Below are 12,707 nucleotides of genomic sequence, written 5' to 3' on the forward strand. Positions count from 1 at the left end.
TATGATTATTTTTAATATTATCTGTATTACTGTAATAATTACTCTTAAGGTTATTATTTTTCTCTAAATAGTATATATGTCATAGTTTTTGTAAAAGTGTTCCTATGTCTGTGATTTTTCTCTAAATATTATGAACAAAATTTCATAGTTTATGTAAAATTCTTTTTTTCTTATTTATCTTCAATATATATTGGTAAGCGATGATCGAGATTATCCGACGAAGGAAAGAACAAGCGTTTTTACGTACATTAACACTTTACACAGAGTAAATTCACAAGTGCCTTTGAGAAGTATTATTAACATACACACCGAAAGTCTCCTCTTTTAAGATAAACAGTAGTTTATTTGGAATGACAGCGGAACGTTCGAAATGAATCATTCTGTTCAAAGCATAATTGGAGCATGATACTTGACGTGTGCGTTAACAACTTTAATTCAAGCCATTATATATATATATATATATATATATATATATATATATATATATATATATGTGTGTGTGTGTGTGTGTGTACTAGCAAAAGTACTTGTCGTTGACTGGGTTCAAAAACAGCCTACAGAAAATGGACTCTGATTTATGAAAGTATGATAGGTTTTGAAAAGAAAGGGTTGAAAAGAGATAGCTTCGAATTTGGGGGTATCAAAACCAAAGCAAAATATGATGAAAGTAAAAAAAAATAGATAAACCCCATAATTTATTAAACCATACCTGTTAACACTGAAACACTTATTACAATATTCTGTGGATCTATATTTTAAAACAAAAACCTTGTTAAACTTTGTGACATATTTCCATTCTATGGAGTTCAAGCGCGAACGGACACCCCATAATTTTATTATACCATATTTCTTCAAACTGAAACATAATAATCAAAGTATACTTACGCAGACAGATATGAAAAGTCTTTATTAAAGTTTGTGTCTGTTTCCATTCTTTGGAGGCCAGACTCGTACGCAGACCCCACAATTTTATACCATCCCTATTTAAGTAAAACATATTTATCTACGTATTCTTATGTGCATCTATATCAAAAGCACTTGTAAACGTTTTTTTTTTATTTTTTATTTTTTTATTTCAATACTTTGTGGACCAGGCGCGTACGCAGACCACACAATTTTAATGAATCATCATTATGCCAGCTCAAACATATCCATTCTTGTGTCACTATACATCTTCTATCCTTATATGTGATCAGTTTTCTATAATAGTCAACCATATTGGAGCCTCTTCGTGACCAGACACACACACATACGTACAGCTTTATATTAGAGTTATATAAATAAATAACTTTATAAAATCAACAGTAGGTGCTCTACAATGCAATGTAGATTGCCATATATTGTGCAATCTTAGTTACTGCGAAAGGCGCGTGAAGCTTCCCTAGATGAACCGCGATGGGTCTTCAAATTGTGCGGACAATCAATCGATTTGCTCAGAAAAATCGACTATTAGTCCTGATTTCGGTGACATTAAAAATATAAGAGTCTGGTACATTTGTTTATCACTATTCAATTCCAGCAACACCGAGCCAACGTGCTAGTATATATATATATATATATATATATATATATATATATATATATATATATATATATATATTTAAAGGAGGTTAGAGCAATTTTCCATAGAGCAGAGTGTATTTTAATGTTATAGTAAAAATACTAATTTAATTAAAATACAGAAAAAAATAATGCTCGTTGTAAAGCTGATGTATCAAAGCTCAATAGGCAAATATCCTAGAACTACTTTTATATTTGGTAAGGTGATTGATAATTTATAATTCAAAATTAAAATTTTTAATTTAAAATCTGTTTCATAAGAAGGAGAACAACAAAGCAAATAAATTGTACGATCGTTTCGGAAACGATGTTTTTTTTATTGTGACTGATATTGTGTCAAGGACAATAATTTTAGTATATAGATTTTTTTGAAAACAAAGTCTACTTATCAGCAAAATATTGTGTGTGTTTTTTTTAAATAAAAACACCATAAATAAACCTAGCAATTTAGTAGAACAGATGTAGCTACAAACAACATCTAAATGAATGGCTCTGAGGATTATTACAGTTTTTAAGGATAAACCACTTAAAGGTAAATATATCTATCTATCTATATATATATATATATATATATATATATATATATATATATATAAATATATATATATACATACATATATATATATATATATATTGATGGAATCCTCTTAATAGCGTCTTATAAGATTATACATAATCTAAACCCAGCTATGCAATTTTATTCTAACTTTTATTATTAACCAATAATTCTTTACTCATCTACATCATTAATTTACTATTTTTCCTCATATTTTAATACTTTCCAGATTTATCTGCTCTACTTAAAATATAAGAATATATCACGTTCCACCTATCTGCTTTCAGTTGTTATTTAATCTTCTAAGTTATTCATAGTCGATGGAACTGGCGGAACAAAAACTTGATCTTCAATATCTCCCCACCAGAAAAAAAAATCACAGTGACGTCCGGAGTATGAGCAAGCGCATAATGGAAATGAAGGTATTTAGCACCTATCCCCTCAATTCATGACTGAGTCACGTTTTTATGCAAATAAGATCCAACCCCAAGATGCCAAGGACGTGGTACTCCATCTTGCTGGTTTGTAGTAGAGTGATAAGTCTTATTTGGAACATTTCGAGATATGTTTGTCATGTATCTGTGATTCATTTAAAGTGAACATAAACCTTTTTATTGAGACAAAGCAAATACGACTTTTACTTTAGTGAAATCTTTTGCATACTCAAAAGTTTCATGCGGATTATCTGCTCCCCAAATTCAGTGAGGATTGGCTATTCTGTTTAAATGTAAAATCGCTTCATCACTAAAAGTAAACGTGAAAACAGTTTCATCATTCTCCTCTTCATCATTTTTTCATCATTAGTTAATTCTTGAACGAGGCTTAGTTTTTATGGTTTCATGTGTAATATACTCTTTAACACAAGGTAGACAGGGATATGAGAGCTAGCGCGCTGAGAACTTGATCGACGCATGGACTTATGTGGGCTTCTTTCAAATGTCTCATCAATCCTCTTTACTTGCTGCTCTGTAACACTTGCTCTTCCCATACTCTTTCCTTTAAATTTTCTAACCCACCGTCGAATCCTCTTACGATGGGGCGCATCAATGCCGAAATGTATTCTGGGCGCTCGTTGCACCATGAAAATGGCATTTGTTTTCGCGAACTGAAGAACGATAAACACCTTCTGTTACGGAGTCGGCATTTTACTAGAATTCAGCTGCACTGGAAGATATACTAATGGTATCGGTGAAAATGGCACCCGATCAAATGTTGGGCAATACTCTATCACATAACCACTGATGTAGTCCACTACAAAGATACAGAACCGAAAAACTGCGTAATGATTTTGGCATACTCTTTTTGAAACACCCTTTTATCGAACTTTATCCATATAATATTACACACCAATTACGCAAGATTTCCTAATTGTTAACTGATCTTTAACACGACTTTATCTTAAGACTAATAATTCAGATAATTTCTACAAGAAAATCATCTCATGCATTCTGATCACAATTTAATTGAGGATCTTGGCCATGAGGATGACTTCTCATTTACTGTTTCATTCGGAAGCCTAATGTTTTCCTATTCTGGAGCGAGTGTTTAACTTATGTTTTTCTATGCATATTTCTTTACCCGATAATTTAGTTCCCACCACTTAGTAACAGCCGAGTTTGCGAAGACAAATAAGCAGTAATAAACAAACAAATGAATAACAATATTGATGTTCGCCGAAGGAGGTAATGCAACAGATGAAACAACGCGCTGCAGAGAACAGATGATTGCATGAAGGCATGTTTAATTAAAACCTTTTCTTTCGGGCGGCGATTACCAAACAAGAAGCGAGAAGGAATTACAGAAAGCGCTGTCGTTCTTCAGACGTTATGAAAACACAGACAACAGGTGTCCGTTACTCCCGTCTGTTTGGTGGGCGTGCAAATCAGAGTTTTGAGACCGAAAGGGGAGGTAATGAGGCAGGAATTATCAGCGGCAAGTTGCTAGTAAAATATTTCTCTTCCGGACTCCCTATGTGACTTCTCGAACATTTGTAATGGATTAAAGTCATGAAAAATAATTAGAAAAAGAAAGAATTAAGAATACTTAAACAGAGTGTCCTCCTCACAAACAATAAATAAACGGAACCAATATAGACTTAAATAAATTTATTAAGACTTAAAATTTAACCTATTTTATTATAATTCTTTATCTGTTTTAGTTACATTGATCAATTTGCAAAAATATGTTTAAACATCGTTATATCCAAACATTTACACGTTGAGCAAAATTCTTAATCAACGGAGCATATTAATTCTTTTGGGATATCTCTGATTGCTGCCGAAATTGCTACATTAAATTGACTAATTGCTGTAAGGTTGTCTTAGTACACATTATTTATGAAGTACTGGTTTTTGACGAGGCAGAGCGGCATTAAAAAATTTGGCCTACACTTGACTGTATGATTTGTAAGGAATATTGACCTACACTTAAAACAAATTTTACTTGATTGAACTTGCCATCTTGGAGAAAATATTTTCCAATATGTTTACACAAGGCTCATTAATATATTCTGAAAGTGAACAGAAAAATTTATATTAAATTTCATATATGTAATATATGTATATAAAATATATACATATGTATATATATATAGATATATATATATATGTATATATATGTATATGGTGCTTTCTATGTCCTTTCATATCATATATATATCTATATATATATATATCTATATATATATATATATATATATAGAGAGAGAGAGAGAGAGAGATAGATATAGATATATATATAGATATATAGATATAGATATATTTTGTTCTGTGTTTCTCAATAATCCTCTACATTTACAACGTCCAAACCAATTTTGGAGATATAAAGCCATTTGTATTTTAGTTTTTTGTCTGTTACATTGCACCTCCACATATTATCTATCTATCTATCTATCTATCTATCTATCTATCTATCTATCTATTTAACTATTTATCTATCTATCTATATATCTATCTACCTATCTAATGTTTTTCATACAAACACTTCTGGCTACATATGTGCACCCACATTTCTTAAATTATTTGATTCTAAAAATATTAAAACGAATAACTCTTAGTTTAAAAATCATTTTAAAAATGCATTCTTCAATAATATATTTTAAGGTATTTATGATGTACAAAGATGAAAATATGGTTTACCATAAGTAATTGTCTCTTCGTTACGTTATTATATATTGTAGCCGCTTATAAACCTAACCGATAATTATACATGATGCCCCCCCAAAAAACTATAGAATATATCATTGATGTATTGATATTGTTTGAAAATGAAATACTCATTGAAACTTATTCGAATGTTTGAAATCAGGACATAAAGGCAATAAACAAAAACTGAATACCTTCCCAAAGCGATAATCTAAAGACGTATAAAATCATTTCATATTAATGCATGGAACTCTACCTGAAACCAAGAGAAACTATGTCACTACAGTCATAATGGCCTAGAATTCTATCAGGCTTAGAATTTAATTTTTTTTTACACGGTGGTCACCACTTATCAAGGCCCAGAAGCCACTCAGGGATAAGGGTTATTGCAAGTACATTACGTTAGTGTGGAGATTTGATGAAGTGTTTACTTAAGGGGGCGGTTCATTAGGATTTGTTAACGTTGGACTTGAAGACATCCAAGTTGTAGTCAGGGGGGAAGCAGGCAGACGGAACAAAGTTCCACAGGCGTGCAGTTCTAATAGGGAACCTTTGTTCATGGAATCCACGTTTTGATTTAGGCACAAATAAAGAGTGGGGGAAATTTTTCACAGTGGATTCAGCTAGACGGGTGTTTTTCGTGAAAGATTAGCGATGGGGGACCAGAGATTGGAGTTCAGACGAGCACCTGCCATGGGAAAAACGATAAAACAAGGCTAGGCTCGCAACGTCTCTTCTGTGGGAGGAGGTTGCAGGGTAGAGAAAAGGGCATCCACCACTAAGCAACGAAGTATATTTTGTACTCTGTCAAGGCAGGATAGGCTGTTTTTAGCAGCTCCTGCCCAAATATGGCAGCAGTATTCCATCCTTGGACGTACTGATGGGTGCTCTCTGTTATTTATGGCAACTTGACAGAAATCCAACGTTACTGTGCCAAGACTATAGCGTTGATCTTTATTTTTATGACACACGAATATTATTCACCGGATAGGGATTTTTATCCCCGGCTCCAAAATCAACAGAGAGCATTTATGTAATGATCTGATGTCTGTCGATTGCGATAGGATGTTACTTCTGCGGAGTTCTAGGATGTCCAACCTCTCAAGCTTTGCCTTCCCTCCCGGAGAAAGGGTTACTTTATTGCTAAACGCCTGACCAGAGAATGGCGACAGGGCTATTACGGCACTATTTGCAAGCCATAGTTCCCCTCCTTGATCGCGCTGACTTCTCAATCCCATTTCCGACCCTGGTGTCTAATCTTTATTGGTAGAGAAATAGCCAAAGCCTTGTAATAAAAAAAAAATATCTAAACTAAGAAAACGTATCCTGTCTAGCCAGCTGCGGTAGACAGTTTATTCTGCTTACATCTTTTTCACACATTAGGTTTTAGCCGACCTCTGACCTTATCTGGATCGCTTCCCAAATGCGCTTTTTCCGTAATCCATCAATTCTGCACGTGTTAATATGATGACGTTTTAGCAACGTTTGATAACATTTAATATTGATAACAACGTTTTGATAACATTTCAAAAATCAAGTAAGATGTACTCGTTTTGTGTTTATGTAATAATAATCTCAATCTATCTGTTTTAAAGCAATATTTGTTAAGTAGTCATGCTTCGTTAGTGTTTTCGTTTCCTTTAGTTAAAACATAGACATGTGTTTCTTATTTCTTTTAGTTAGGTATTACAATTATAACATGGGCGGAATGCTAATACAATATTAAGATTATTTGGTGACCTCTTATGATCTTCGATGTTTAAATGGTTTTAGTTGATTAACCTTCCCATTTTTATGAAGTGACTCTTGTCTAATTCGGATGTTTTTATCCTAAACTCGCGAGTCTGCTTGAAATTTCGAACAGAGTTCTTTATTGAAACGCAATTGTCCAAATATCCAAATAATACTATTCATCAATTTTCATGTCGAAATAACAAAACATAATATTTTAATTATTTTAGTAGAATGAGCTTACGTAATAATATAGATGATTGTAGACTAATTTTCAAGACTATATAGAAACTTAGTAAGTCGTTTAATGTAGAAATGCAACACATAATTAAATACAATGCACCAGATACAAATTTACTTCGGGTAACTTAATTATTTATATTTGTCAGTATCTCTAAATCCAAGAGTGTATCACAAATGTGCTGAAAGTATTCATGTATAGATGGTTGCATTACTTATTCAATTATGATATTTTACTATAATTGGTAATTTTCAAGTCCAATGTAAATATATTTCTTGACTCGTCATCTTAAATATTTAAGTCATACCACACCTCCCATTATCACTGCTAATCATTAAGGTATCTCACAAACTACATAATACATATTAACACTTGCGCTTGAGTTGCTTCCTGTCATTAATAAGGAGTGACTTTCGAGTTAAATATACAAAAAAAACTATTAAAATAATTATTATTATCATCATCATTATTGTTGTTGTTGCAAATGCCGTTAGTAAGAATAGAAGAATAGAAGAATAGAAGTAATACTCGTTGTTTAAGTAGTAGTAATAGTCGTATAGACGATGAACCTGGATAAAAAAAAATTGAGAGCAAGCACGGATATAAAATGCTAAAATGCTAACTCACAAAAAAAAAGCTAAAATTAAACCATCTTTGAAATAAAAAAGATAAAGTGAAAATGTGTAATAAACAACCCCTACACTTTACCTTCAAATAAACAATCGTAGTAAATGATGACAGTTACTTTCTCTTGGGTCGAGGAGTTGTTGAAGATAAATTCGAGGCAGAAACTCATCGGAAATTATCCCGACGAACTGGAGCAGGAAATACGCGGAAAACGAGGAGGCAGCTCGCGCCTAGGAATACAGACGTATTAAATAGTTTTACCATTAAGACAAAACTGGCTTTCTACTTCTGAATAAATACGCCATTTGTTAGGAAGGGACGGGTAGAAGTCACATTATTTAGTAACAATGTATTCACGTTACAAACAAAAACTACAGTTAAAACAATATGAATGAATCGAGAAAATAAAAACATGGTAATAATTGTTAGCTTGCAAACGATAGAATGAAAAATAATTCGAAAATGTTTGTTGTGTCGCTTTAAATGTCGTGTATTTCAAAAGAAAATAGTGTGAAGAAACAATAATATATATATATATATATATATATATATATATATATATATATATATATAATTATAGTAATTTATAAAATATATATGGCGATTAAGCTACACTGAATACTCTGCGTTTCATCCACTATAGGAGTTTCTGCGTTTCATCCATTATAGGATTCGTCAGGATTATGCCTAACGAATCCTATAGTGGATGAAACGCAGAAAATGTAGCTTAATCGCCATATATATTTTATAAATTACTAACTAGCTCTACCTACGTATTGAGCAATTTTGAAGTAAATACTTAAAGTTTACGCATAAATCTATACTTTCGTATATTAAATTTATGTGAGTAAATGAAGTAGTTATATATATATATATATATATATATATTTATATTTATATATATATATATGTATATATATATATATATATATATATATATATTTATATATATGTTTACCAGGACTGTATATACAAATACATATATACATCTATAATATAAAACTAAACGTGTGTGTGTGTATGTGTGTGTGTGTGTGTGTGTGTGTGTGTGTGTGTGTGTGTGTGTGTGTGTGCGTGGTCACGTATAGTCTCCTGTATGGTTGATTATGTTAAAAAAAATGATTACATATAATGATAGAAGATATATCGAGACAGAGGAATGGGTATGTTTGATCTGGCAGAACGGTGGTTCATAAAAAATTGTGAGGTGTGTTTACGCGCCTGGTCAATAAAGTATGGAAATAAAAAAAAAATAAGAAAAACGTTTACAATTTTTTTTTATATACATGTTTTTAAGAATACTTTGATAAGAATGTTTTAACTTAAATAGGGATGGCATAATAAAATTAGAGGGTCTACGTTCGCGCCTGGCCTTCATAGAATGGAAATAGGCACAACTTTTAATAAATACTTTTCATATATGTCTGCGTAAGTATATTTTGATTATTATGTTTCAGCTTGAAGAAATATGGTATAATAAAATTATGGGGGGTGTCCTTCGCGCCTGACCTCCATAGAATGGACATATGTCACAAAGTTTAACAACGTTTTTTTTTTAATATAGATCCACAGAATACTGTGATAAGTGTTTAAGTATAAACGGGTATAGTAAATAAAGTATGAAATTTATCTATTTTATTTTTACTTTCATCATATTTTGCTTTGGTTTTGATACCCCAAATTCGAAACTATCTCTTTAAAACCCTTCTTTTTCATGACCTAGCATACTTTCATAAATCAGAGTCCACTTTGTGTAGGTTGTTTTTGAACCCAGTCAGCGACGGGTAATTTTGCTTGTATATATATAAATAAATAAATATATATATATATATATATATATATATATAAATATATATATATATATATACCTATAAATATATACAGGCATATATATAATTTCATATATACACACACATATATATATATATATATAAATACATATTTACATATATACATATATATAAATATATATATATATATATGAATACATATATATAAATACATATATATAGATAAATACATATATATAAATAAATACATATATAAATACATATATACATATATTTATAACTACATATATATATATAAATACATACATATATAAATACATACATATATAAATACATATATATATATATATATAAATATATATATAAATACATATATAAATACATATATATAAATACATATATATAAATACGAACTCATATATATATATAAATACATCTACACATATGTATAATTACACATATATATATATAAATACATATATATATAAATACGAACTCATATACATATATATATATAGGAGGGGTGTGCAATAAGTAATGCCCCTGAACCACTTCCAGGTATCTGATCTTGCTGAATTTTTGCGTGTACAATGATTTATATCTCTATGGGTTATGTGGCAAATTACAGTATTTCTGTTTTACAGGTGTTTGAACTGAGTCAGGTGTGAAATGAAGCCTGTTGAATTTCGAGCAGTGATCCGGTTTTTGTATTTGAAAGGACGCACTCCACCGGAAACTTATGATGAAATGAAAAAAACTTATGGTGATAATGCCCCATCATATGACCCTGTAAAACGCTTACATCATGAATTCAAACATGGCGTAACTCTGTGGAAACAGCTCCCAGACATGTTCGCTCCCCTTCTGCCATTGATGAGGTATCTGTCCGTCAAGTTGAGGCTGCCATTTTGAGGATCGGCGCATAACTATTCAACAAATAGCCCAAGGTGTCAAGATTAGTACAGGGTCTGTGGAAACTATCATTCATTACCATTTCCATATGTATAAGTTGTCTGCCAGATGGATTCCCTGGTTGCTTACACCATTTCAGAAGCAAAAACGCGTGTAGTGCTCGAGGATGAATTTGGAGATATGCCAAGAAGTTTAGTCAAAGACTGATTACACAGGATGAAACCTGGTTCAATCACTATGAGCCAAAGACCAAAGCCCAGTCTATGCAGTGGAAGCACTTGGACTCACCACCTCTAAAGAAGGCAACGGTGCAGCCCTCCGCTGGCAAAGTCATGCTCACAGTCTTCTGTAACCAGGACGGAGTAGTGATGACAGATTTCCGGGCAAAGGGTACCATAACTACAGGAGCCTATTATGCTTCACTTTTGAGGAAATTAATGGAAGGTATCATAATCAAGAGGGCAGGCAAGATCAGCAAAGGTACTCTTCTCCTGCAGGACAACGCTCCAGTTCAAAACTCACATGTCGCCAGATAACAAGCACGGGCGTGTGGTTGTGAAATTTTGACCCAACCTCACTACCCTCCTGACCTTGCACGTTCTGACTTTCACCTCTTCCCAGCCATGAAGTTGTTTTTGAAAGGAAAGCGTTTCCCAGATGATGCAGCTTTGATTTCTGAAATCATATCCTGGGTGTTCTACAAAAACGGTCTCCACAACTGCGTGAAACGATGGGAGAACTGCATAACTCTGAGTGATTCCTGGGTAGAGAAAGACAAATAATTGTGCCAAGTTTCGGTGCTCTACTCCTATGGTAAGTGAGTCAGGGGCATTAATTATTGCACGCCCCTCGTATAAATATACCAGGGCCATAGGAATTTAGGAAAATTCGTCCCCGAAAAACTCATACTGTAAAAACTCTACCCGGAAAAAAAACGTTCATTTTTGTAAGGTAGGAGAACCGATACATTATTGTATAATATAAATATCGATTGAAAACATATTTTATGCCAATTCTTCATTATGCAATTTCTTTATATATATGTATATATAAATACATATATACATATGTATATAAATGCATACATACATATGTATATAAATACATATATATATATATATATATATATATATATATATATATATATACCAGTGTCATACGAATTTAGGAAAATTCGTCCCGGAAAACTCATACTGTAAGAACTCTACCCGGAAAACTCGTTAACTTTTATAAGGTATGGTGAACGGATACATTATTTTATAAATATCGATTGAAAACACGTTTTATGGTAATTCTTCACCATGCAATTTCTTTATATATATATATATATATATATATATATATATATATATATATATATATATATATATATATATATATATATATTGGGTAGGTTGATTTTCAACTGTTTTTGGAAAATGTAAAAGGGTCAAGCAGGGAAAGTTGCACACACATATGGGGATTACAAATATAAAAAAAATAGGTTTCTAACATCAGGCATCGGATGCTAATATGATTTTAAAGATCGTCTATTTTGAGACACGGAAAAATCCTTATCTGTGAAAGATTTGTATGAAATTATTTAGTATTTTGCAGTTTCAATCATAACAAGTTTTATATATTTAAATAAACTATATGATGACTGATGTGCTAAATATTAAACAAGATTATAATTACCCCCCCATTGAGGTGGCGGCAATTACAAAATTTTATAAATGCCGCATTTTGCTTTGTTTTATAACTGCAAAATTCAATTCTTTTTACTATCAATGAAAAAAGAAGTTTTTATTCTGTCTGAAAAAAGTCTTAATAAAACCTAAAACAAATTATTTACCTATCTCTAGGCAGTTATATATGCTAGTATAAAAACACAAAACAATTGGCAAGTAAAAAGCTATTTTTTACCATGATATCAAAATACTCCCTTTAGGATCCTTTTGAAGCAAAAAATGGCCTCATTTCATGACATACAATCTTAGCAATGATATGTATATGTCTTGCTTCAAGTCCATAGACTGATTGGCAGGCTTCTGATGTCAACTTTACAGCACTTTCCACATTTTGTGAATGTGCAGGCAAATCAGGTAACTCTGGCTTTCTGCCGCTCATCAATAATTCCTGAAGGTCATCATCTGATAATTCTTCAC

This window comes from Euprymna scolopes, chromosome 11, assembly GCF_053919585.1.
Source record: "Euprymna scolopes isolate OS-2025 chromosome 11, ASM5391958v1, whole genome shotgun sequence".
NCBI lineage: Eukaryota > Metazoa > Mollusca > Cephalopoda > Sepiida > Sepiolidae > Euprymna > Euprymna scolopes.